Source organism: Sus scrofa, chromosome 13 (assembly GCF_054392235.1).
Source record: "Sus scrofa isolate SSC_HxYL_T2T_F1_AM1 chromosome 13, Sscrofa_HxYL_maternal_Yorkshire_Landrace_v2.0, whole genome shotgun sequence".
Classification (NCBI taxonomy): domain Eukaryota; kingdom Metazoa; phylum Chordata; class Mammalia; order Artiodactyla; family Suidae; genus Sus; species Sus scrofa.
The window spans coordinates 55,239,015-55,267,007 of NC_139395.1; the positions used below are offsets into that span (position 1 = coordinate 55,239,015).

General features: G+C 45.8%; 1 protein-coding gene across 7 annotated transcripts in view; it reads right to left on the reverse strand.

Moving 5' to 3' along the window:
- FAM3D (FAM3 metabolism regulating signaling molecule D) overlaps nucleotides 1-27,993 on the reverse strand; it is an 80,568-nt gene that overhangs the window by 27,419 nt on the left and 25,156 nt on the right. Inside the window, exon 1 of one of the 7 annotated variants that reach the window (XM_003483195.3) lies at nucleotides 18,859-19,181. The exons of 3 other annotated variants lie outside the window; for them this stretch is intronic. The gene's annotated coding sequence lies outside the window, so the exon portion shown is untranslated. Of the gene's footprint in view, nucleotides 1-18,858; nucleotides 19,182-27,993 lie in introns of those variants that run through there. 3 more of the 7 variants (XM_013981821.3, XM_005669692.4, XM_084988787.1) reach the window with 3 other exon arrangements.

A 27,993-nucleotide genomic window follows, 5' to 3' on the forward strand; every position in this document is an offset into this window, starting at 1 on the left:
GGAGAGCACCTTGGTGGAGATGTGAGTATTTCCCCTGCTTAAATCTGTCCCCCTGTTGATCTCAAGATAAAGGCGAAAGTATTTCATGTGGCTTCTATGGCCATTCCTGATCTGAGCCCTGACATGAGGGTGACCTCGCCAAACTTATCACGTGCTGTGCCTACTTCCAACTCTGCTCAAACCCCCACAGCTGCCCTGAGTGAGGCTCTCTCCCTCTCCAGCTTTGCACACGTTCTCTCTACCAGGACTGCCTGCCCTTCCCCGCCTCATCCCTGTCCTCTGGTCCTTACCCAGCAGCCCTTTGTTTTTGGAAAGATGGAACTCAGAAGCTTTTCCTAGCCCATCATAGGGCTTCAGGCTCAAAGTCACTTCCCAATCAGCCCTAGGTTGCAGGGTAAGGGGACACTGAGCTCTGTGAACATGTTCTTTATCTTTCCTGTCATGAGCTTTGGCCACAGCTCAACTTCACTCTCTGTTTACCAGGTCATTTCTAAGGGGATATGAACTTGAGGCCAGATGAAGAGCTTGGAGAAATCAGGTTGCAGTTCGCACTGGCTCTAGCTTTATTTCTGCACTTTCTTTAGCTTGAGTCCCTTGGCTTTTCTAGCACCTCCTGGCAATCACATTTCCTCCTCTTTGCCCAGAGCCACACCTTAAGTCACAGGCCTAGCTGGGGGTATGGCGAGTTCAGTTTCAGATCAGTGCAACAAAGCAAATATTGCAATAAAGCAGGTCACATGAACTTTTTGGCTCCCCAGTACATGTAAATGTATTTATACTATATCATTGTCTATTAAGTGTGCATTATGTTTAAAAAATATGCAGACCTTAGTTAAAAATGCTTTATTGCTAAAATGTGAACCACCACCTGACCCTTCAGCAAATTGTAATCTTTTTTAGAACTATTTTTTTAAATTAAAGTATAGTTGATTTCCAATGTTGTGCCAATTTCTATGATATTGCAAAGTGACCCAGTCATATATATATATATATATATATATATATATCCCTTTTCTTATAGTATCTTCCATCATGTTCTATCCTAAGAGACTGGATATAGTTTCCTGTGCTCTACAGTAGGACCTCATTGCTTGTCCATTCTAAATGTAATAGTTTGCATCTATTAACCTCAAATTCCAGGGCCATCCCACTCTCTCCCCTCTCCGCCATGGCAACCACAAGTCTGTTCTCCATGCCTGTGAGTCTGTTTCTGTTTTGTGATAGGTTCATTTGTGCCGTATTTTATTTAATTTAATTTATTTATTTATTTTTGTCTTTCTGCCTTTTCTAGGGCTGCTCCCACAGCATATGGAGGTTCCCAGGCTAGGGGTTGAATTGGAGCTGTAGCTGCCAGCCTACGCCAGAGCCACAGCAACGCAGGATCTGAGCCGTGTCTGCAACCTACACAGCTCACAGCAACACTGGATTAACCCACTGAGCAAGGGCAGGGATCGAACCCGCAACCTCATGGTTAAGGATCCAGCGTTGCCATGAGCTGTGGTGTAGGTCACAGATGCGGCTCAGATCTGGTGTGGCTGTGGCTCTGGCGAAGGCCAGCAGCAACAGCTCTGATTAGACCCCAAGCCTGGGAACCTCTATGTGCCACAGGTGCGGCCCTAAAAGGACAAAAGACCAAAAAAAAAAAAAAAAAAAAAAAGAAAAAAACCTCTAGTTGCATCCATGTTGTTGCAAATGGCACTATTTTGTTCTCTTTAATGGCTGAGTAATATTCCAGTATGTATATGTATCACATCTTTTTCCATTCACCTGTCAGTGGACATTTAGGTTATGTCTTGGCTGTTATGACTAGTGCTGCAATGAACATAGGGGTGCATGTATATTTTTGAATGAAAGTTTCATCCAGATATATGCCCAGGAGTGGGATTGCTAGATCACATAGTAGTTCTATATTAAGGATTTTTTTTTTTTGTCTTTTTAGGGCTGCACCCACGGCATATACAGGGTCCCAGGTTAGGGATCCAGTTGGAGCTGTGGCTGCCAGCCTATGCCACAGCCACAGCATCATAGGATCCAGGATGTGTCTGTGACCTACATCACAGCTCATGACAACGTTGGATTCTTAACTCACTGAGCGAGGTCAGGGATCAAACCTGCATCCTCATGGATGCTAGTCAGATTCATTTTTGTTGAACCACGATGGGAACTCCTATGTTGAGTTTTCTGAGGAACTTCCATACCATTTTCCATAGTGGTTGTATCAATTTACATTCCCAGTGACAGTATAAGAGGGTTCCCTTTTCTCCACACCCCCTCTAGCATTTGTTATTTGTAGACTTATTAATGATGGGCATTCTGATCAGTGTGAGGTGGCACCTGATTGTAGTTTTGATTTGCATTTCTCTAATAATCAGTGATGTTGAACATCTTTTCATGTGCTTACTGGCTGTTTATGTATCTTCTTTATAGAAATGTCTATTTGTGTCTTCTGCCCATTTTTTGATTGGGTTGTTTTTTTGTGGTTGAGTTGATGAATTGTTTGTATATTTTACAGATTAAGCTCTTGTTGGTTGCATCATTTGCAAATATTTTCTCCCATTCCATAGGTTGTCTTTTTAAAATTAAATTTATTTTTATTTTTTGGCATTTTAAGGCTGCACCTGTGGCATACAGAGGTTCCCACACTAGCGGTTGAATCAGAGTTGCAGATGCTGGCCTATGCCACAGCCACAGCAACGTGGGATCTGAGCTGTGTCTGCAACCTACAACACAACTCAAGGCAATGCCAGATCCTTAACCCACTGAGTGTGGCCAGGGATTGAACCTGCATCCTCATGGATCCTAACTAGGTTTGTAACCTGCTGAGCCACAATAGGAACTCCCACCTCTTCATTTAAAAAAAAATTGTTTCCTTTGCTATACGAAAGCTTGTAAGTTTGATTAGGATCCATTTGTTTATTTTTATTTTATTTCTATTGTCTGGGAAACTGACCTAAAAAAACATTTGTATGGTTGTTGTCAGAGAATGTTTTGCTTATGTTCTCTTCTAGGAGTTTGATGCTGTCTTATGTATAAGTCTTTAAGCCATTTTGAATTTATTTTTGTGCATGCTGTGAGGGTGTGTTCTAGTTTCATTGATTTACATGCAGCTGTCCAGTTTTTCCAGCACCACTTGTTGAAGAAACCACATTTTCCCCATTTTATATTCTTGCTTCCTCTGTTGAAGATCAGTTGACCGTAGGTGTCTGGGGTTATTTCTGGGTTCTCTATTCTGTTCCATTGATCCATATGTCTGTTTTTATACCTGTACCATGCTATCTTGATTACTGTGACTTTGTAATATTGTCTGAAGTCTGGGAGAGTTATGCCTCTTGCTTTTCTTCCCCTCAGGATTGTTTTGGAAGTTCTGGCCCTTTTATGGTTCAGATAAAATTTTGGATTATTTGTTCTAATTCTGTGAAAAATGTCATGGGTAATTTGATAGGGATTGCATTAAATCTGTACACTGCTTCGAGTAGTATGGCCATTTTAGTGATATTAATTCTTCCAACCCAGGAGCATGGGGTATCTCCATTTCTTTGAATCCTCTTTAATTTCCTTGTTTAATGTTTTATAGTTCTCAGCATATAAGTCTTTCACCTCCTTGGTCAGGTTTATTCCAAGGTATTTTATCCTATTTTATTCTATATTTGGTGTGATTTTTAAAAAAAGATATTTTAAATATTCCTTTACAATATTTCATTGTTAGTATACAGAAATGCAACTTATTTCTGAAAGTTAATATTGTATCTTGCTACTTTGCTGTATTTGTTGATCAGATTGAGTAGATTTTGTGTGGAGTCCTTAGGTTTTTCTACATAGAATATCATGTCATCTGCAGTGACAGTTCTACCTCTTCTCTTCCAATCTGGATATATTTCTTTTCTTTTCTTTTTCCATCCGATTCCTATGGCTAGGACTTCCAGTACTAGGACTTCAAATATTTCCACTTGAATAACAGTGGTGAGAGTGGGCATCTTTGTCTTGTTCCAGATTTGAGTGGGAAAGCTTTCAGCTTTTCTCTGTTGAGTATTATATTGGCTGTGGATTTGTCATTAATGGCTTTTATTATGCTGAGATATGTTCCTTCTATACCCACTTTGGTGAGTTTTCATCATGAATGGATGTTGGATTTGTTGAGTGCTCTTTTTGCACCCATTGAGATGATCATGTGCTTTTTGACTTTTGTTATTGTGGTGTATTACATCGATTGATTTGCATATATTGAACCATCTTTGTGAACTTGGGATGAATCCCATTTGGTTGTGGTGTAGGATCTTTTTTATGTATTGTTGGATTCGATTTGCTAAAATTTTGTTGAGAATTTTTGCATCCATATTCATCAAAGATATTGGCCCATAATTTGCTTTTTTGGTAGTATCTTCATCTGGTTTTGGTATTAGGGTAATGGTAGCTTCATAGAATGTCTTTGAGAGTGTTCCTTCTTCTTCAATCTTTTTGAGGAGTTTAAGAGGTATAGGTATAAGTTCTTTGTATGTTTGGTAGAATTTGCCTGTGAAGCCATCTGGTCCAGGACTTTTGCTTTTTAGGAGTTTTAAATTTTTTTTTAAATGGCATATTAAATTACATTTCTAGTGATCAGTCTGTTCAAACTATCTCTTTCTTCTTGATTCAGTTTTGGTGGGGTGTATGTTTCTAGAAAGTTGTCCATTTATTTTAGGTCATCAAATTCATTGGCATATAATTGTTCAGAGTATTCTCTTATGGTTTTTGTATTTCTGCAGTATCAGTTTTCTCCTTTTTTATTTTTTATTTTGTCTATTTGGGTTCTCTTTCTTTTTTTCTTGGTGAGTCTGGCCAGAAGTTTGCCAGTTTTGTTTACCCTTTCAGATAATTCGCTTTTGGTTTTATTGATTTTTTTTTTTATTGTTTTAAAAATCTCTATTTCTTTTTTTCTTATTTTTTTGCTTTTTAGGGCTGCACTTGCAGCATATGGAGGTTCCCAGGCTAGGGGTCGAATCAGAGATGTAGTTGCTGGCTTATACCACAGCCACAGCAATGCAGGATCCAAGCAATGCTTGCGACCTATACCACAGGTCATGGCAAAGCCAGATCCTTAACCCAATGAGAGAGGCCAGGGATCGAACCCACAACCTCATTGTTCCTAGTCGGATTCGTTTCCACTGTGCCATGATGAGAACTCCAAAATACCTTTTTCTTTATTCCTTCCCCTAACATTAGGTTTATTATAATTTATTATTTCCTTCCTTCTGCTGATTTTAGGTTTTTTTGTTCTTTTTTTTTTGTCTTTTTGTCTTTTCTAGGGCCGTGCCCATGGCATATGGACATTCCCAGGCTAGGGGTCTAATAGGAGCTACAGCTGCCAGCTTACACCAGAGCCACAGCAACTCGGGATCCAGGCCACGCCTGCAACCTACACCACAGCTCACGGCAACACTGGATCCTTAACCCACTGAACAAGGCCAGGGATCGAACCCGCAACCGCATGGTTCCTAGTCAGATTTGTTTCCGCTGAGCCACAGTGGGAACTCCTGTTCGTCTTTTTTTAATTCTTTTAGGTGGTAGGTTAGGTTGTTTGAGATTATTTTTGTTTTTGAGGAAGGCCTGTATCACTACAAATGTCCTTCTAAGAACTGCTTTTGTGGCATCCCATAGATTTTGAATGGTTGTGTTTTCATTGTCATTTGTCTCAAGGCATTTTTTTTTCATTTTTTTAAATTACTCAAATGAATTTATCACATCTGTAGTTGTATAATGATCATAACAATCTGATTTCACAGGATTTCCATCCCACAGCCCAAGCACATCCCCCCACCCCCCAAACTGTCTCCTCCGGAGACTGTAAGTTTTTCAATGTCTGTGAGTCAGCATCTGTTCTGCAAAGAAGTTCCATCTGTCCTTTTTTCAGATTCCACATGTCAGTGAAAGCATTTGATGTTGGTGTCTCATTGTATGGCTGACTTCACTTAGTATGATAGTTTCTAGGTCCATCCATGTTGCTAAAAATGCTGGTATTTCATTCTTTTTGATGGCTGAGTAATATTCCATTGTGTATATGTACCACCTCTTCTTGATCCACTCCTCTGTCGATGGACATTTACGTTGTTTCCATGTCTTGGCTATTGTAAATAGTGCTGCAATGAACATTGGAGTACATGTGTCTTTGCGAGTAGTGGTTTTCTCTGGATAGATGCCCAGGAGTGGGATTGCTGGGATCAAATGGTAGTTCTATGTTTAGTTTTCTGAGGAATCTCCATCCTGTTTTCCACAGTGGTTGCACCAACTGACAATCCCACCAACAGTGTACTGGGGTCCCTTTTTCTCCACACCCTCTCTAGCACTTCTTGTTTGTAGACTTTTGGATGATGGCCATTCTGGCTGGTGTAAGGTGGTACCTCATAGTGGTTTTGATTTGCATTTCTCTAATAATGAGTGACGCTGAACATCTTTTCATGTGTTCAAGGTATTTTTTAATTTCCTTTTTGTTTTCCTTGTTGACTCATTGTTTTTTTAAATTTAATTTTATTTTGGGAGTTCCTGTCATGACTCAGTGGTTAACAAATCTGACTAGGAACCATGAGGTTTCAGGTTCAATCCCTGGCATCACTCAGTGGGTTAGGGATCCGACATTGCCATGAGCTGTGGTGTAGGTCACAGATGCAGCTCGGATCCTGAGTTGCTGTGGCTGTGGTGTAGGCCAGGGGCTACAGCTCCGATTAGACCCCTAGCCAGGGAACCTCCATATGCTGCGGGTGCGGCCATAGAAGAGATAAAAAACAAACAAACAAAAACAAACCACAAACCCCCCCCAAACATCAATAAATTTAATTTAATTTTAATTTAATTTAATTAATTAGCTTATTGATTTTGCTTTTTTGGGCTGCACCTGTGGCATATGGAGGTTCCTGTGCTAGGGATCGAATCAGAGGTGCAGCTGCCAGCCTATGCCATAGCCACAGCAACATGGGATCCGAGCCTTGTCTGCGACCTACACCACAGCTCACAGCAATGTCAGATCTTTAACCCACTGAGTGATGTCAGGGATTGAACCGGCAAACTCATGGTTCCTAGTCAGATTCATTTCTGCTGCACCACGATGGGAACTCCCTGTTGGTTTTTTTTCAGTAGCATGTTACTCACTCTCCATGTGGTTGTGTTTTTCTCATTTTTTTTTTTCCTGTGGCTGATTTCTAGTTTCACGCCATTGTGGTCAGAGAAGATGTTTGAAATAATTTCTATATTCTTAGATTTATTGAGGTCAATCCTAGACAGTGTTCCCTGTGCCCTTGAAAAGAATGTGTATTCTATTTTTTATTAAAATGTCCTGAAAATATCAATTAAATCTAACGTAATTAGATTTAAAAACATCAAAAATCACTGATCACAGGTCAACAAAGTAAATCTAATCATGATGCCTAAGTTTCAAATATTGCAAATGTCCAAAATGTGACACAGAGACAGGAAGTGAGTAAATGCTGTTGGAAAAATGGCACTGAAAGACTTGACAAAGTGTTGCCACAAACCTTCAATTTGTAAAAAATACAGTATTTGCAAAATGCAATTAGGCAAAGCACAATGAAATCAGACATGTTTGTACGGCTCAAATTCCATATCCTTAGTGTCCACAAAGCAAGAAAAACCAATTTAGATACTGCTGGGAGAAGAAATGGCAAACCCATGGCATGTATGCTGCCTCTTGGTCCTCTTGTGCCCATGGCAGACATTGACAACCCATCATGGTCATGGCCTCAGTACCATTTCAATCTAGCACTTTAGGTAGAAGCAATCTATCCCACTCCTATCCTACAGGTGTTCTGAAGTAGAAAATAGCAGACACTCACCATTTTAGGACATACTCTTAGTGTTCTACCGCAGAACCTGTGTCACCCCACCTGAGGGCTTTCTCTTGGCCCATCTGGGGACAGGTTGGAAGAGGCAGGGAATTAATGCTCCTGAAAGAGTCTTTAGCTGGTATGGCTGAGAATTTGAGGATAACGCTTTAGCTTTCTCATATCCACACAGGTGACTGAATTATGTCCCCTGAAAATTCGCATGAGGTACTAACCCCCTAGCAGTATCTGAGAATATGACCTTATTTGGAAATGGAATTTGGTTTAAATGAGGTCAGTAGGGTGGGGCCCAATCCAATATGACTGGTGTCCTTCTTAAAAGGGGACTTCGGGACACAGAGACACACAGAGAATGCCACAGGAAGACAGGAGTTATGCTGTCACAAGCCATGGAACTACCGGATTAGTAGAGAGGCTTCCTCCTCCTTCCCCAGCATCTTCCCAGATGCCTGGCCCTGCTGTCACCTTGATCTCAGACATCCAGCCTAGAACTGGAGAGAAGGCATTCCTGTGGTTTATGCCGCCCAGCCTGCTTGATTACAGTTGCTGGAACTGACTGACATGGCAGGTCTGCTCTGAGGGGTGTTCTGCTCTGTTGCCCAGACTCCAGCATGGGGATCAGGCCTCAGTTGCCCACAGTAATCTGCTGGATATGACACCCTCTATAGAGCCCTTCCCTTCCCTGTCTCACTTCCCCATCTGGGCTCACATCCCAAAGAAGCTACTTTCTCTAGTCTCTTTTTCTTAGGGTCTGCCTCTGTGGAAACCAACTCAAAACAGCATCAAACTGACCTGTCCTTCCTTCCTGTCTCTTGGGTTTTATGTTCCTGGGCCCATGTCTTCCTATAGCATCACCCTTCTCCCCACTTCTGACCACGGGCTCCCCCGAAGAACTAGCCTGGCCTGTGGATGGTGGGGTGACAGTGGGGTGGGGTCTTTGACTCTCCTGCCAGGCCCCTCTGGGTCTTCCCACCTGGGAAACCCCCTCACCTTCACTGGGGGCGACAACCTGTGTGATTCCACCCCCAGTAGGGCAAGCCCTCATCCAGCCACCTCCACCTCTTCCTGGGAGATTCTTTTCCCACTTTTCTCCTTTCTCCAGTCCCCGGGGATCCCCTCTGTGCACATCTATCAGGAGAAGATCAGACTGTTTTATGGGTGATCTCTTGAGTAAAGCTTGTTTTAGCAATTAATGAAAAATAATAAATTCTCCATAAAATGATAAAAAGAGTTACCATTTGTCAAGTGCTCACCACGCACCTGGATTTGGGGGAAGACTTCGCACATCTGTCCTGCCAAATCCCCATAGCAACCCTGTGAGTTGGGTACACTGTTATCTCCCCTTTCTGGAGGAGGAAGCTGAGGCTTGAAGAGGATGAGGAACATGCTGGGATTCATAGCCTGACAGCAAATTGCAGAGGGTGAAAACACTGGGTGACCCGTCCTCTGGCATCCTCATGAGGAAAAGTGGCGGACACGAGGGAGTTCTGTGTGTGTAGGAATAAGACTTGCCTCCTGAAAAAGTAGGCATTTTAATTTAAATTCAAAGGATGATTCCACCCTAAGAAAATGTCCTGGAGCCAGGGACCATGATTAAGTGCCACTGAGGGCTCCAGTTTCCTTCCTTTAGGCAAATGAATGTTAGGCGAAGCCATGGCAGATATGATGATCAGTGCAGCGCCTTTGTGATGCCTGCCCATGCCACCTCTGGAGAAGCAGGCACTACCCTCGTTCTGGCTGAGGACAGAAGAGGCCCAGACTCTTCCCCACCTTTCAAGAGGGGCATGCCCAATTTATCTTCCCCACCCTGGGGGCTTCTCAGTGTGCAGTGGAGGTTTGGGCATCAGCGTGTAGGAATCAGGGGAAGCATAATGGGTGTGGCCAAAGATGCCCCCCTCCACCCCCCCGACAAGCCTGAGACATCACACCATCAAGGGCTGAGCAGGTCTGAGCCCATCAGGGGTTAACTGGGGACCTCTGTGACATCTTTTTAAAACAATTCAACTCAATTATTCATCCTACAATATTTCCTGAGACTCTCCTCTGTGCCATCACTCTGCAGAGAATGAGGGGGCTGGGGTAGAGCAGAGAACCAACAAGCTTCTTCCCTGTGAGAGACACAAGTGTAAGGGGGAAGGGACAAGTCTATGGATGCTACGGTGCAGTGGGACATATGTGCTGGTGGAGAATACTTTGGTAGGGCCTCCTGGCTTGGGGGGATGTTAGAGAAGACTTCTGGAGGAAGTGACATTTAGGCAGGTGAAGTTCTCCTGGACAGTGGCCCAGGCAGAGGGAACAGCATGTGCAGAGGCTCAGAGGAGAGGCAGAACATCATACTCTGATGGTAGAGACCAAAGTGAGGGTGGAATCTAATGAACTGAATCATTAGGGCCCTAAGGACTGGGGTAATGACCTTGGGCTTTGTTCTGAGGGCAGTGAGGTGGGCACAGGGCCAGTGATGGAACCTCTGTTGAATTTGAAGGAGATAGCACTTCCCTGAGCCCTGGCTCCTGGTCCTTCCTCCAAGAATCCTTCCATTAAGGCGCCTTATCATGCTTCATGGTCAGCCTGGATTTTGGGGGCTGGTTACCCGTCCAGGGGCCCTTGAATGCCATCTTCATCCACATAGCCAAGGCACATAATAGGTATGCACCGAGTGTTGTCAGAAGGGAGTGAGAGGCTTTCTGTTTGGGGAAGAAAACAAAGGAGGGGAAAAAAAGGGTTGCTCCCTCCAACTAAAGGGTTCCTTCTGTATTACTCCACACTCGACGTTTTCCCCTCAAGTTGAACTCTGGAGGAGTTAGGCTGCGGAATATAACTAGCATCTTTGGAAAATTCCAACCCAGGCCGTTTTCCTCATCATCCCTGGAAATTCTGCGGACTAACTCTCCTCACCAAAGATGTGGTGTGGGGTGGGGGAAGCATTTGTTCTTCCCAAGGCTTCTTTCTGTTCTGCCCGTGTGGGAAGGGGTTCACTGCAAGGGATGAATTCTGCATGCATGGCTGCGGGGGTGGAAACACTACAGGAGTGACAGGGCTGCAGGGAGACAGACTCAGGAAGAAAGAGATAAGACTGATGTAGAGACACAAATAAGACGAAAAAGATGCAGAGACACCGAGACTGAATGTGATCGACATACTGACAGACAATTGTACTCACACTGGCTTGCATGGAAAAGCACAAGCACACAAGTGTGCAAACACACACACACACACACACACACACACACACGAGGGGGCATTGCTAAGAACCTCCTAGAACCCGCAGCTGTGTGTAACCCTGCTTGGACCCAACTACTCCTACCCTGAGTTTCCATTCACTCTTTCAGTCTGTCCTGAACACCGATCATTGTGGCCCAGGCCTGTGCGAGGTCACCACAGTAACCAAAGGCTGCCTTTCATTCTCTTAAATGGTCCTTCTCGTAAACTCCCAGTATTTACAGGCAATTATTGATCATGCCACCAATACAAAGGGAGATAAACAGAGAATAAATCCATAAACAATAAGGCAGTTCGCTCAAACAATTTGTACCAGTGGCATTTATCTCAGAGGGAAATAAAGCCATTGCTTCTATTATGTCCTGCTTTATTTATTGGTGTTAATGGTTTTCTCCAGCTCTGCCCAATGGGAGAATTACTGGGCCATGCAGAGCCGTGCAGCTAGAGAAGCTATGAAGAGGCGCACAATTCTGAGGGCTTTTACTCCGGGGTGTTTCCTGGAATAAGGCAAACACACATACATGCCAGAGATTGCTATTTTAACTAATTTAATCCTGCAGCAGCTCAATGAGGGATTTGGGGAAACAGAGGCCAGAGAGGTCAGGTATTACAGCTGGTAAGAGTGGGAGGAAATGATCCAAGACAAACACAGGCAGAAATGAACGCAGAAGCCCGCTCTCTTAACTGCCTTGTCCTGTTCCTCTGGACCAGGGCTTGGGAGTTTTTGGTAAAGCACTAGCAAGGAAATACTCGGAGTTTTGCGGGGCCCCAAATTCCTTCTCAGTCACGACTGTCCAACTCTGCCGTTGTAGCAGGAAAGCATGTACAGTATGTCAATGAATGAATGAATGACCGTGGCTGTGTTCTAATAGAACTTAATTTATAAAAACAGGTGGGGGGCTGGATTTGGCCCGGGGCTGTGACTGGCTAACCCCATCCACAGCTGTTGCCCCTCAGTGCTGCTGCGCTCTCACCTGAGCCTCAGCCAGCCTGGGTTTGGCTCTGCCCTGGTGGTGGAGAAGCAAGGCTTTCTGTGGGATAAAAGGGTGTCCAAGATCCTGTCTGTCCTCCATCCCTGCTGGCCTCTGCCTTCCTCAGGGCTCAGCTGCCTGTCCTCAGTCCCCATGTGGCTTTTTAGAGGGAGGACTTTCCTATCATTGACCTGACTGGCTTATCACCTGAAGGAGCCTCGCTCAGTGCCTGGCACCCAATAAAGCCCCAGGAAATGGTGGCTGTAGCCATAATTGCACCTCCAGGTTTGCAGAGGCCTCCTTTGACCTGGGCATTGTGTGACTGTGAAACATGGGGGCTAAGACTGGGGGCTTTGGAGTCGCCTCGGGTTCTGTGATGGGACTGTAGACACAACCCTCTGTCTGCTTCAGTCTCTTTGTCTGTCTGTGGCCAACACAATCCCTACTTCAGTGAAGATGAGGTGCAAGAATGCACCCAAAGTATGCAGCAGGGAGGGAGCGCTCTGTGACAATAGTTAATCAACAGGCCCCTTGCCCTCTCCCTTCAGGATGCCTCCCTGTGCTCTCCACCTCCCCTCCCCAGGAGACAGAAATCCTTCCAGGATGGGAGAAAAGTGTGCTCTGAATGGGGAATGGGTTCTTCCAGGGCCTGAGAGAGCAGCTGGAGAAAGGAGGAGATCATCCAGCTAAATGTGCAGGCTCTTCCCCTCCCCTCCAGTGGCTGAGGGGATGGGGTGACCTCAGACTGCTGGGCCTCCTTGTGTACATTAGGAGGCCAGTTTCTGCCACTAGAGTTTTTCTTTGCTGAGAGCCTGGCTGTGCATCACCAGAGAGGACTAAGTGGGTCAGGGTGGGGCTGCCCGGAGTTTCTGGGTTCATCCTCTGAGCCATGGCAGGCCTGCTATTGGCCTTTCTGAATCAATTTGGCAGGTGGAACAAAAGGAAATTCACCTCAGACCCAGTGGGTAATTCTCTTCCTTTCCATCAGAGGCAGCCAGCTTGGCCTCTTTGATTAGATGGTGGCCTCCACAGTGACATCAATGGGATCTTGGGAAGGCGCTGGGAGCTAAGTCTTACCTAGGGAGGGGTGGGGTCCAGAGAAGGAGAAAGAGTTCTAATAATAATAATATTAACGATTCTATTAAGTATTATTATTAGTCTACCAGTTTTGAGCCTTTCTGTTTCAACTACACAACAATCTTGTGGAGCAGATTTTCTCTGAACTTCAGGAGGAAACTGGGCCGAGAGAGATGAAGTGGATCGCCCAAGGTGACACAAGTAGAATGGCATGTGATATTGCCTCATTACCTTAGTATCTAATCAAATTAAGGAAGGATGGATGGAGCTAGGATGGAGTGGCTATCTGTTGCTTTGGCCATCTGTGCAGCATCCATTCTCTCTTCTGGTGACCACCTTCGGGATCCCCATCCTCCCCATGTCACCTCCATGCAGTTGGGTGGGGCTGGCTGCATTCTCTGGCTCCAGGCCTGGCTATACGGCCCAGGTATAGCTAATGAGGGTGCTCCGTCTCTTGGTCACAGAGGTAGGATCAGAAATAAAAAGTGGTGCAGTCACTTTGGAAAACAGTCTAGCAGTTTCTCAAACAATTAAACATAGTTCCTTTTTTGGCTACACCTATGGCATGTGGAAGTTCCCCAGGCCATGGGCCACATAGCAGTAATGATGCTAAATCCTTAACTAGTACCATTGGACCCAGCAATTCCCATTTTAGACATATGCTCAAGAGAAATAAAACATACATCCACAGAGAAACTGGAATATAACTATCAGCATTATTTATAGTAGTCAAAGATGGAAACAACCCAAACGACCATAATGGCAAATGGATAAAAAAAGTGTGGTATACCTATACAATGGAATATTATTCATCAATAAAAAAGAATGAAGTACTGGCACTGGCTACAAGAGGGATGAACCTTGAAAACATCTTGGGAAGTGAAAGAAGCCAGTCACAAAAGTCCACATATTATACAACTTTCCATTCACGTGAAAGTCCAGGATAGGGAACTCTATAGAGACAGGAAATAGATTCTGGGTTGTTTGGGGCTTGGGTGGGGTGGGTGGAAGGGTGGATACTGGGGGTATGGAGGGCGACAGCTAAAAGACAATGAAATGAGGTAATGAAAATCTTCTAAAATTAATCGTAGTGAGTAACCGCTCCACATACCTGTGAATATACCAAACCCCACTATATTGTGCACTTTAATTGGGAAATTGAATAGCTATGTAAATATCGCAATAAAGCCATTTTTTTTAAGGAAAAAAAAAAAGAAAAAGAAATGAGCAGGTAACCCAAGCTGGAAGATGAGAGCTTTCCTGGGGCTTTTTATGGACTTGTCAGGAAAAAGGAGCTGCCTTTCTATTATGGTTGCTGAGATGGGATGACTTAGATCTGGAGATGTTGATGGGTATCTTTGCCACCATGTGAGGAGATGCTGCTGAGAAGAAAGCCACATGGAGGAAACAATCCCAGAGATAGAGATGGAGTCTTGGGGAAGTCACCTGAGTCCCTGGATCAAGCCTTGGTTGAAGTCAGAATTACATCTGGACTTTTCCATTATGTGAGCTGATATAGGTCATTTATTTAAAAAATTTTTTTTGGATGCACCCATGGCATGTACAAGTTTCCAGGCCAGGGGTGGAGCCAGTGACCAGAGCTGCTGTAGTCACAATGCCAGATCCTTAACCCACTGTGCCATAAGGGAACTCCAGGTCCTTTATTCGTTAGACAAAACCTAAGTGGTTTCTGTCACTTGTACTGGAATAGTACTTACTACCCGACACATATTTCAAACCTTGCATCTGTGAGAAAGACTCAAATTCCCATCCCACCTTATCCCTCATGAAGTTTGGACACCTCAGCCCCTGCAGAGGCCTAAAAGTTCAGGCCATTGCTTGGCTTTTTCTCATTGGTCTCCTGATGACTTTCCTACCAGAAGCCATGCCGTTTCTGACATTTTCCCCAGAATATTCCCCTAAAACAGAACCAACTGTGTCTGTAGCATGATCCGAGTGCCCAGCACTGTATCTGCTCCCAGCCTCTCCCTCGCTCTCCTGTTGATTCCCAGTGCCCCCACCCCCACCTTCAGTTTTCTCCACCAGGGCTGCCCTCGCCTCTCCCCTGGGGGTCTTGCACTCTGTGGAGTGCTGCCTCCTTTGTGAAGTCTCCCTGCTGTGGCCTGTGTAGCTCTCTGTTCAGTGTATGTGTGTGGGAGGGACGTGGGAACAGGGGCAGTGGCGTGAATGGAACCTGGAGCTGGACTGCCCAGGCACAAAGCCTTTCTCTAACATCTTGGCCAGGTCAACTCACCTCCCTAGGCCTCAGTTCTTCATCTGTCAAATGGGGATATTAAGACCTACCATGCAGAGTTGTCATATTTAAATGAGAACATCCATGTAAATCACAGAACAGCATTCCAGACACACAGTCAAGGCTCCAGAGGGGAAGCCTATGCTGATGACTGTTGTGGGTACTGATCACACAGAACTTGTACACATCTCTCTCACCGTGCCTCACCTGCATGCTCTGCTCGTCATCTCTTCACTATTTCGGCTGACAGACTCTGAGCTCCTGAGATAGCGCCTGATCATTTCTAGATGCCCAGCATCTTGTGGAGCACCCGGCACATGGTAGTGCTCCATTCTGATGGCAGCTCCACCCTGTATTCCTCACCTACTAGATGCCAGGCATCCTGAGAGGTGCTCTGCATCATCTTTCTCAAAATTCACATTAGTCGAACCTGCAAGGAAGTTAGGAATGTCCCCATTTTTTCTGAGATAAGGGAATCTTAAGAGAGGCATTGTGCCCAGGGTAATAGCTGGAAAAGAAGCGAGCTGGGATTCAGATTCCAAAGGCAGCACCCTTCTCAGGACTTTTGCATCTTTACCTCCCTGGGCCATGCCCCCGGGGAGCAAACCGTAGTAGCATTTCCACCCCTACTTCCCGGAGCCTCCCAAAGCAAGCAAAGGGTACCACCCACAGGAAGTGTCTGCCTTTTTCCAGGGGGGCTGTCCAGGGGACTCCAGGCTGGCTGGAGCCCCCTCACAGAGGCTAGCTACTGCCCACTGGAAGCCTTGCCAGGCTTGCCAATATTAGACAGGCTGGTGTCATCTGAGGAGGAGCAGCTAACCAGCCCAAGGACAGGGTGGCCAACCCAGGCTTCAAGCATCCCCAACCCAGCATGTCCCCCTTGGTTCTGCAGTCTCCCCAACTCCCAGTGGAGGTGCTGGGCCTGCACAGAACCAGGCAGCTGAGCTCAGAAAAAGAGGTGTCAACAATGACCATAAGACAGAAACTTGGATGGCAGCTGCTTCTCCCAGATGAGGCCAGCATGGCTAATATCAGACAGACAGAAAGACTAGAGCAAACACTGGACAAAGCCCTACTGCCCTCACAACCATGCTTGGTTTGGGTGTGAGCACTTTGCTGACCTCACCTCTCCCCATGAGCTCCTACGGTCTACTCCTTCCCTTAGACTCTGCTGTGTACCAAACGCTCCCCTCCCTTCCATGCCTACCCCGAGAGCCCTCAGTGGCAATTTTAATCTCAGAGAAGTCTGTTCTGATTCCTGGGCTAGTTCCTTTATGTCACAGGTCAAAACTATTTTCAGAATACAGACCGATGGCCAAAAAGCACATGAAGAGATGTTCAACATCACTAATTATTAGAGAAGTGCAAATCACAACTACAATGAGGTACCACCTCACACCAGTTAGAATGGCCATCATCCAAAATTCTCCAAACAATAAATGCTGGAGAAGATGTGGATTCCCTCCTACACTGCTGGTGGGAATGCAGATTGCGGAAACCACTCTGGGGAGCAGAATGGAGGTCCCTTAAAAAACTAAATATAGAACTACCATATGATTCAGTAATCCTCCTCCTGGGCATACCCAGAGAAAACCACAATTCAAAAAGATACATACACTCTGGGAGTTCCCTTCATGGCTCAGTGGTTAACAAACCTGACTAGGATTCATGAGGATGTGGGTTTGATCCCTGGCCTTGCTTAGTGGGTTAAGAATCCGCTGTTGCTGTGATCTGTGGTCGGATCCCGTGTCACTGTGGCTGTGGTGTAGGCAAGTGGCTGTAGCTCCAATTCGACCCCTAGCCCGGGAACCTCCAGATGCCACAGGTGCGGCCCTAAAAAAAGCCAAAAAAAAAGAGACACCCTAAAATTCATTGCAGTACTATTTACAAAGGTCAAGACATAGAGACAATGTCCATCAACAGAGGAATGGATAAAGAAAATATGATACATATATGCAATGGAATATTACCCAACCATAAAAAAGAACAAAATAATGCCATTTGCAGCAACATGGACAGACTTAGAGATTATCATACTAAGTGAAGTAAGTCAGACAAAGAAACATCATATGAAATCACTAATACGTGCAATTAAGAAAAATGATACAAAAAACATATTCACAAAATAGAACAGACTCAAAGATTTCAAAACCAAAGGGGAAATGCTGGAGGGAGGGATAAATTGGGAGGTTGGGATTGGCATGTATACACTACTATATACAAAATCTTTAAGTAGCAAGGGCCTACTGTATTGGACAGGGAAATTTACTGAATATTCTGTGATAGCGTATATGGGAAAATAATCTGGAAAAGAATGGGTATATGTATATTTATAACTGATTCACTTTGCTGTACACCTGAAACTAATACAACATTGTAAGTCAACTACACAACAATAAAATTAAAACTGTTTTGCAATGACTATCTGTTCAAGTTCTCTTTTACTTTCTAGCTAGAATCCTGTTTTGCTATCTTGTTAATCATTATATCCTGGTATGAGACATGCAGTAGGTGCTCAGTGGATGCTCATTGAATGAGTCATCTGGGAGGACATTCCTGCACCAGCTGTCTTCCAGCCATGGACTCACAATGCATCATTGAGGCTGCATAGAGGTGGGGAGCACAAATTTTGCAGCCGTACTACCTGGGTGAGCTATTTAATCTCTCAGGGCCTCTGTTCCCCATCTGCAACATGGGAGTACTGACAGCGCCTTCTTCACAGAGGGCATAGGAAGAGTAAATGTGTTATTGCATAGAGAGTCTGGCTAAGCACATAGGAGGTGCTATTTTAGGCTTTAGTGATCATTATCCTAGATGTCTGGACAATGAGAACTGCAGGGAAAAATCGGGGAGATCCAGACTGTCACTCCCATTTTATGGATGAGAAAATTGAGGCTTAGCAAAAGGAAGGGACTAGGCTGCCATTATACAGCCAGAAACTCTCAAGGCCATGCGCCTTTTTTGTAACTTTTCAGGTGATTACTTTAAGAGAAAAATGAGAGTTGGGGCAAAGAACAACACTCCTTCCTACTTCACTCATCCTTCAAGTATTTGTGTGACTCCTAGCTGATGCTCAAGTGTGTTTTCTTGAATGAATAGTTGAGGGAATGAGGAATGAATGTCAAGGGGCCCTTGTGGTTAAGGAAAAACATCCCTCTGTGTGGGTTATGAACTCCCCGGCTTGCATGCCGCACAACTCATTCTTGTGCCCAAGCCAGATGTAACTAATCTGTCCCGACATACCTTTACACTTGAGCCTGAACACAGCCCCAGAAGCCTCATCATGGCCCACTGTTCATGGAGCCCACTTGGCCCTTCAGGTGAAATCTATTACTTTCCTGTGTCTGATCTCAGAAGTCTCTTAGATTATGCAGTTTCCTTCTTCCCCGCCATTCATGCCTCCCTCTCAGGCTCATTCTTTATTTCCTACCCACCACACCTTCATGTTTCTTTCTCTCAATAATGTAGACCCAGAGGTCTAGCCCTTTCCATTCTGGAAGAAACATACCTGAGGGGTCAGGGCTCCCACTTCCCTGCTTCAGCGGAGAAGGCAAGAGGCCCAGCTGGTGCCTTGGGGTCCTGAACCCGCCAACCACCACCCTGGACCAGCTGCTAAGACAGTCCAGCCTTGGGTTCTCGACAGGGTTAGGGCCTCTCCGGCAGGTCCTCTAGATGTGGCAGGCCTGGAGGGAGGAACAGAGTAGCTCTCTGCCACCTCAGGTGGCCCAGCTCCTCCTGGCCCTGCCCAGGCTCTGCCCTCCTAGGAAGAGGCCTTCCATAAACACTCCTTGCCCTGTTAAACAATCTCACCAGGAAGGAGGAAGTTGATATAAGGGCTCGGTGGGAGGAAATGAGTCTAAACTCTTGTGTGGGTCGGGAGTGTCTTTGCTATGGAGACATTCGTGGCCTTGGCAGGGGAGACTGGGGTCACCATGTGAGCAACTTAGGAGTGAAGGACCGAAACTGCTGCCCGAAAAAGCAAAACAAAACACAATGGAACCATACTCCCTCAAACAAACCACCCCAATAAGAAACCCCCTCCCCCAGCAGGGATAGTAAATGGGTTAGGGGAGGTGCTCTCATCTGTTCTGGGGCTCTGGGACAGGGTAGGGCTGCAGGAGGAAGCTGGGAGGAGGTGAGCCTTGCAGGATGGCGGGACACAGCCAGGTGGTGGGTGGGGGTGGGAACCACTGAGAAGGAGGGGTCAAAGGCTGCTAGAAGACAGTGAGCCCAGCTAATGGAAAAGGGGTCCCCTTGATCATAAGTAAGGAAATGGGGGGAGGAATTAAAATCATCGTAAGTCAGGGGAAAACATTCTGGATTGGGGGGGCCCATCAAGGGTTAGGGTTAGGGAGAGACAGGGAGGGAGGAGAATGGTGGTGGGGAGCATGCCAACAGGTGGGGTTTCAGTGCAGCAGCTAAAGCAGTTTTTCTCTCTCTCTCTGAGGAATCAAGGTGCATTTAGAGGGGCTCTGTGTCCCCCACCCCCAAGCCAGCATGGCTTTGTCATGATTCTCATTCCTGAGGGCTTTTCCCCTTAGCAAGAGCTCTTTCCCAGGAGTCACCCCTGGGGGTTTCCTCACTTGTCTGCTGCCTAAAGATCATGCTGTCCTGGGTTTTTTCCCCTACCTTGACTGCTTCCAAAATAGGACACGCAGCCTCCTTGAAATGAACATCTAGGGACATGAGGTCAAATAGCTGGTGAGAAATAAAGGCGAGTGACGGCCCCGCAGCTGGTGTGAGAGAAGAGCAAGGACAGTCCCTATCGTGTGATGTGGCCAATAGGCCGGTGTCCAAAGAGGGCCTCCTGGGGGCACATCCCTGGAGCAGGCCCTGCTTTCCTGTGTCCTGACTGGTTTGAGTCCAGTCTGGGTTCTCCTCCCCTCCCTTCCCCTCCCCTCCCCTGCCTGGTCATTCAGACCTGACCTCCTGTTCACCTCCTTAGGGAGGCCCTCTGTCCTTGCTCCACAAAATAAAAAAGCAAGTCACTGAATTAAAATCATCGTAAGTTCTATGAAGCTCCCCGAGAGAGCCAAAATAGGAGAACTTTTGGAGGTCAGGAAAGGCCTCTCTGAGTGGCTTTTTTTCTTTTTTCTTTTCTTCTTCTTCTTCTTTTTTTTTTTTTTTTTTTTTTGCTTTTTAGGGCCACACCTGAGGCATATGAACATTCCTAGGCTAGGGGTCTAATCAGAGCCACAGCCCCTGGCCTACGCCACAGCCACAGCCACAGCCACACAGGATCTGAGCTGCATCTGCGACCTACACCAAAGCCCATGGCAATGCCAGATCCTCAGCCCACTGAGCAAGGCCAGGGATCAAGCCTGCATCTTCATGGACACTAGTCAGATTTGTTAACCACCGAGCCGCAACAGGAACTCCTGAATTTAATGGCTTTAAACAATGCAAATATCTTACAGGCCTCACTGGGCAAACATCCAGGTGCTGGCAGGATTTTTTTTTTTTCCTGGAGCATCTTCTAGTTCCCTTTCTCCTTCCCTCTTCTGCTCTTAAGGACCCTGTGAATACACTGGGCCCACCCAGATGCTCAGGGATAACCTCCCTCTGGTAAGGTCAACTGATTAGCAACCGTAATTCCACGTGCAACTTTAGTTCCCTTTTGCCAGGTAGTAAATATCACATATCCACAGGCTGCAGGTTTTAAGGCAGGAGGGTCATTATTCTACTAATTATAGGTGCAATCCTATTTTGTTTTCTTTACCATACTTAAAACAGCCTGAAAAGATATTTCCTGAATATCCTTGTCAACCATCTCACTCTCCTGTTATTAGAACAGGTCCTGGCCCTCAGTAGGTGCTCAGTAAAAGTTTTCAGAATGAAAAATGAATAAATGAATAAGTGCCAGCTCACTTTTGTGTTGGTGTCAATACAGACAGCACTGGCCTGAGACCCGGGAGCGGTGACCCCCAACTCTAAGCTGAGCACTCTGTGCCCCTGAGCCTTCCCTCCCTCATTCTAGCTCCCAGGCAGCCTCAAGGCAGCTCTGGGAGGAAGGGAAGGCACCGGGCAGTCTCCATGGGGGCTTCATATCTTGGAGAAGCAAACTATTGCTGTGAAGTCATCCCCAGTTTTCCTTCCAAGGGCATCCAAGGGGACACCCTCCCCAGTGTTCACTCAGCGAGAAACCAGCTGGGGCTTGGCTTTGGTGCTGCTTTCTGTGTGTGCCAGGGGGTTCCTGCTGCCTGCCCACCCACCCTTCAGGGTGGAGAACGTGGGCTCTGGCCCCAACCGGCCTGGATGTTTCCTGACTGCTGTGGCCCTGCTGGGCCGCTTTGGGAGGGCCCTCCCCTTTTCAAGGCTCAGTTTCCTCTTCTGTGGATAATCCCTATGTCACAGGCTGGTTATGAGAATAAAATCAGATGGCATGTTTGAAGGGCCTGGCCCATGGCAGATGCTCAGGTAACTCTGTGCTTCTGTTCACCCCTTATTGGTGTAATATTGTATGTGAATCTGACCCTCCTGCCTCTCACAGGGGATAACACTGAAAGAGAGGGGGCCCGTGTCCAGTCTGGATACAGGGTTTGGCAGGAGGTCTAAAGTGCAATTACTGGTGTTTGACAGTTGATTCACTTCTGTGGGGAGTGCTGGTGCCACAGGCTGTAGAAGTGGCTGGCTGGGAGGAGGTGGGATGTCATCATCCCTTGCTGACAGCCTCCGGGTACTGGATCTGCTGCCAGCCAGCCTTATGCACTTGGGGGAGGAATTGGAGCTTAATAGCATATTCTTCTTATTTAATTATGAAAGGAACACAGCTCCATCGTGAAAACTTTGGAAGACACAGGCCAGTGTAAAGAGAAAAACATCAGGCAAGGATAACCTTCCTTAGGGATGATGTTAATATTTAGGCCTGTTTCCTCCCCCTGGTTGTGTAAGAAAAGTCTTCCCATCCATTCATTTTGTACCCTCTCTCTTCACTTGTCGCTGTAGCTGGGGCCCTGTTCATGTCACTGAAAACTCGTAGAAAGTTCTTAATGATCCTACGTTACAAAGCACTGTTTTCATTTACCCTCCTCAACGGCTGGGCTCTTGGATCATTTGTGTGTGTATGTGTGTGCAGTTGTAAATACACTGCAGTAAATTTTTTGCAGGTACACCTTGTGACCTTTGCTTATCTTTCTCTTTTCTTTTTTTAAAATAAGACCAATAATTCCAGGCTTCCTACCTCACAAAATTTTATGAGGCAAAAAGGAGAAAATGGTTATCAAGGTCCTTTCAAAACCATGGGAAAAAGAGCCATCCAAATGGAAGGCCAGATGTTGATCACTACTTCTTCAAGCACCACCTCTAGGGGGTGTGTGTGTGTGCATGCACATGCGTGAGTGGGTGCGCACATGCAGTTGTGAGTGTGGGACTAGGAATAATAGTAATAGCATCAGCACTTGTGGAGCATTTACTCTCTACCAGGTGCTCCATTTAAAGGTGCATGTGTAATCCTGAATTCATCCTAACAACAACCCTTGGAGGGTACTGTTGTTACTCATGACTTGCCCACGAGGAAACGGAGGCACAGAGAGGTTAAGTAACTTGCCTGTGGTGACACAGCAAGCAGGTAGCTGAGGATGGACCCACACAAACACACCCCCTCTGAAAGCTGCAGGCAATAATGAGGGCCCTGCATCAATGGAGCAGCACCTTCCCTGGGGCTTCTGAGCACCGAGAGGCTCCTAGCAGTTCCTGAAATGAGGTGCTTTGTAAAAATCGAGCATGGCTTGGTGTTCCTGGCAGGCAGACAAACCCATCTGAAGATTATTTCTCCAGAGCTGGGGTAGCCTCTGAATTAGAATGCTGCATTCAGAGGGAACAGCCTAGAGGGGCGGAACCCACCCTTGGCCTTGTCCGAGGCAGTGTCACTGTGTGTGCATGCATGCACATGTGTGTGTATCTAGATGTGTGTACCCATACGTGTGTGAGTGTGTTTCTTGGGGTCTCACAAGTCTATGTGTGTGTGCAGAGGGATACACAGATGTGTGTGCTTATATAGGCTGTATTTGGCCTCCTGGGTGCCCAAAGACAGAAGAGTTAGCTTACTCATGAAATAACGTCCACCACACTCATTTTTCTAGTTCCCATCTTTGAGAAGAAACTGGACCAGGACCTAGGCAGGGATTTCTTGGACCCCCTTCAGCATCAGAGTGGCAGCCTTTTCCACAGCAACCACGGGTGTTGATAACAAAAGGAAGCCAGGGGTGCGCTGCAGAGAAGGTGCGCTGCAGAGAAGGGAGAGCATTACTGCACAGAGGGGCATGACCAACAAACCACCACCAACATGCATTTTTTCTTCAGCCTCGTTAATTGACCAAATCCAATGTGGTCACTTGTGCCTTGATCCTCTATGTAATAAAGTCAGTGCCTTGGTGTGAGAGACACAGCTAACGACAGAATTCTAACAGAGTTTGAAATTTCCTTCACAAGCAGTAATAATTCATGCCTCCATTCACTTTTTTAGTGCTACTGCTGTTCCTTTGCCCAACAAAAACAAACAGTGGCAATGGAAGTCCTTCTCTCGATGCCAGGGCTGGAACTGGCAATGGGGGCAGAAGCCCTGGGATCAGAGGCCAAACTGCCCATTGTGAGCCAGCCACTTGGGGGGTGTGGAGGACAGGATGGGTTATTCAGGTCAGAAATCTGCAAAAATTGGAGATCCCATTGTGGTGCAGTGGAAATGAATCCGACTAGGAACAGTGAGGTTGCGGGTTTGATCCCTGGCGTTGCTCAGTGGGTTAAGGATCCGGCGTTGCTGTGAGCTGTGGTGTAGGTCACAGATGTGGCTTGGATCTGGAATTGCTGTGGCTGTGGCATAGGTTGGGGGCTACAGCTCTGATTTGGCCCCTAACCTGGGAACATCCATATGCCATAGGTATGGTCCTAAAAAGACAAAAAGACAAAAAAAAAAAAAAAAAAAGCAAAGAAAGAAATCTGCAAAAATCAAGGTATTTGTGGGGGCTGCATCCCTTTCTGGGAGGCACCTGGGAAATTGGTTTCCTTTCCTTTTCTAGTTCCTAGAGGCCACACTCACTTCTTGGCTGGTAGCTCTTTCACCATCACATCTTCTCCTCTGACTTTCTCTTCCACCTTCTTCTTCCATTTTTAAGGACACTTGTGATTACATTGGGCCCATCTGGATAATTCAGGATCATTTCCCATTTTAAAGTCAGCTGATAAGTAACCTGACTTCCACCTGCAGCCTTACCCCGACCCTGTACCAGGCAACCTGACATAGTTATGTTTGCAGTGAGAAAGTCAATTCAAATGCTGTAAGAATTATAAAAGTCATGCCTGCTCAGGGTAAAATAATCAGAATAGTACCGAAGTAACCATTTAAATACCCACTTTTACCTACTCTTCACAATTTTTAAGTACCCTTCTAGAATTTTCTATGCATATACAAACATTTATATGCGCCTCTTTTGTTCTCTTTCCCTTTCTTTTCCTCTCTCTGTTTCTCTCTTTTGTCTGCTCTCCAAACAGCCAGCCGTCAAGCCACCCATCCGTTCAGCTGGTGTGGTATGAATTTTACTCCACACTATGGGTGTAAGAAATGTCGTATATCTTTATTTTTCTAAATCAAGTTAAATCTCACTCTAAGCTCTACTTGTCAGGGTGGTGAGAACTTCAGTATCAACCATCATTCACCTTGGTACAAACCATAATTCGGGAACTCCCCTCATCTTTCCTGGCTGCCAATAAATAGGAGAGGGAGGGGCTTACTGATGTTACAGAAATAGGGTCTGGTATCTCCTTTTCTTTCCACACAGTGACAGATTTCTAACTAGTATTCTGTGAAGGATTCCAATTCAAACAATGCAAAGAAACTGACACACATACAGAAGAAAGACCGCAGGGAACGTAGCAGCGTGGCAGCAGTGCTGTCTCTTGCAAGTGGGATTATGGTGATTTTAATTTTCTTCTTGACACAACTTTTCTTTCTCCCCCTACATTTTCTGCACTTAACAGATAACACTTTTTTTTTTTTTTTTTTTTTTTTTTTGTCTTTTTGCCGTTTTCTTGGGCTGCTCCTGCGGCACATGGAGGTTCCCAGGCTAGGGGTCGAATCGGAGCTGTAGCCACCGGCCTACACCAGAGCCATAGCAACTCGGGATCTGAGCCACGTCTGCAACCTACACCACAGCTCACAGCAACGCCAGATCCTTAACCCACTGAACAAGGTCAGGGATCAAACCGGCAACCTCATGGTTCCTAGTTGGATTCGTTAACCACTGAGCCACGACTGGAACTTCAACAGATATCATTTTGTAATCATCACAGCAAAAGTCACTATCAGTACTCTAAGGGGCCTCTCCACCAACCTTCCTTTTCAGCTGAGTGCTTGCTCCCCAGGACCACAGAGTCCTATTTGGGTGTGGACACAGTTTCTGTACCATAGAAGACCCTTGGAATGCAAACTAGAGGCTATGGCAAGGGCTCTGGTGGAGCAGGGAGGCTGATGGGTTGGAGCGGAGGCAGCTGGCTTTTCTGGCCACCTCATGGCCACCTTTTCTATTGGGGTTCACAGCTATTGTCCTTTCATTCCAGAGGGGAGGGCTCACCCTTCCCAGTGTCCAGGTGGTCTTGCTGGCTTGACTCTGTCCTTCTGCAATGGGGTCTGGCTTCTCCCTTAACTGAGGGGGAAGCAGAGGTCCAGGGAGCCATGGCATAGGGTGGGTGACCCAGTGCTTCCCCCCTAGGGGCTAAGTGGGTAGGCTAGTCAGGATGTGAACTGGTGGGTTTTTTCCCAGGGGCTGCCCAAGGGCAGAGCAGCCCAGGAAAAGAAGACAGTGAGCACATTTGGGAGGTCCTTTATTCTGACACATTTGGAAGCTGGTACTCAGATAGGACCAACCGTGGTGGCATTCATCCATTCAGCTGCTCATCAACAAATATTTAATGAATACCTTTTCTAGGCTAGACAACAGGCTGGGACGCCTGAGTACAATGAAAAGCAGGAATAGATCTACTTTCCAGTCTGGGCTGGATACCATCAGAGAGGGTATACTCTTTGTTTCTTCCTGTCTGCCTTGTTCTTTTCTGTAATACCCATCCCTAGATATAGTAGGGTCTCAAAAGAAATTTGTGAAAAGACTGAAAAGTTTATCTCTTGCTAATTGGAGGAAACAATTTAACAGTAAAGAAATCTGAATGTCAGATGAAATGGAAGAGATTTGTTCTCGGTTCTTATAAATGCTTCATCATCATAATCATTGCCATCATCATCGTAATGGATATGAACGAGGCCTTATGGTCACCATGCTTTCCTGCAATGCTTACATGTTGTCTTCACTAAGATAGCTGGGGAAGATCCAGCCTCCTCCATTGCTTCAGCATGTATGTGGTCCGTTTACTCGGACCAGCACTGACCAGCAGTGTGAGCTTGCTTGGCAAGTCATTTCCTCTCTCTGAACCCAGCCTCTTCTGTAAAATGAGGTTGATAAGAGAGATGCCCTCACTGGGTTTTCAGGAGTATTAAATAAGATGATGCATATGAAACTCCCAGTATGGAGCTGGGCTCAGAGCAGGATGCTTCCTCCCTGCCAACTGATGTCTGTCTTGTCTTGTCTTGTCTTGTCTTGTCTTTGTCTGCCTTTCTTTCTGCCTTTCCGGCAACGCTGGATCCTTAACCCACTGAGTAAGGCCAGGGATCGAACCTGCAACCTCATGGTTCCAAGTCAGATTCGTTACCCACTGTGCCACGACGGGAAATCTGCCATGACATATTTTTATGTTTACTGCATTATGAATATTTCCCCATCACTTTCTTAAGTCTAGGGTCTACACAATCAACAAAGCAGTAAATCAAGCTCAGATTTCTAGTGTCTGCCAATTTCTGCGGTATAAATATACATACGATGGCCAATCTAAACTACCACTGTGAAATCACTAAATGTGGAGTTGGGAAGATAAACCTGGCAGGACCCCACTCTATAAAATTTCCACCATCCAGGGAGTTCCTGTTGTGGCTCAGAGGTAATGAACCTGACTGGTATCCCTGAGGACTTGGGTGCGATCCCTGGCCTTGCTCAGTAGGCTAAGGATCCTGCATTCCTGTGAGCTGTGGTGTAGGTTGCAGATGCGGCTCAGATCCTGCATTGCTGGGGCTGTGGTGCAGGCCACTGGCTACAGCTCCAATCTGACCCCTAGCGTGGGAACCTCCATATACTGCAAGTGTGGCCTTAAGAAGAAAAAAAAATTCCACCATCCATATACAATATATGTATGTAACTTTAAGAGCATAGATAACAATAAAATGTAGGAAAACAATTAGGAACTGATGAGTTTTGAGTATTCATTACCTTTGTTTTTAAATATAGTTAATTGGTAAGTTTATATAACTTAACTTTTAGTGATGGCTATGTCTACCTACTGGATCACAAGATTACCAAACATGTTAACAAGTGGCTCTTGTGAGCCCATATGAGAGCCCAGCCCCAGCTCTTCCTAATCTGATGACTCAAGCCGAGTAGGTCTTCATCATGTACGCTTAGTGTCTGCCCTCCTGACAGCCTTCTGTTAATACATGCTAATGAAGTTTGACCTTCATTAGCTGTTCTTCTAGTCATTAAGGTCCTTGAAAGAAGGGCAATATTATGGTTCTCTTTGTATCCTCAGCGCTTAGCACAAGGCCTGGCAC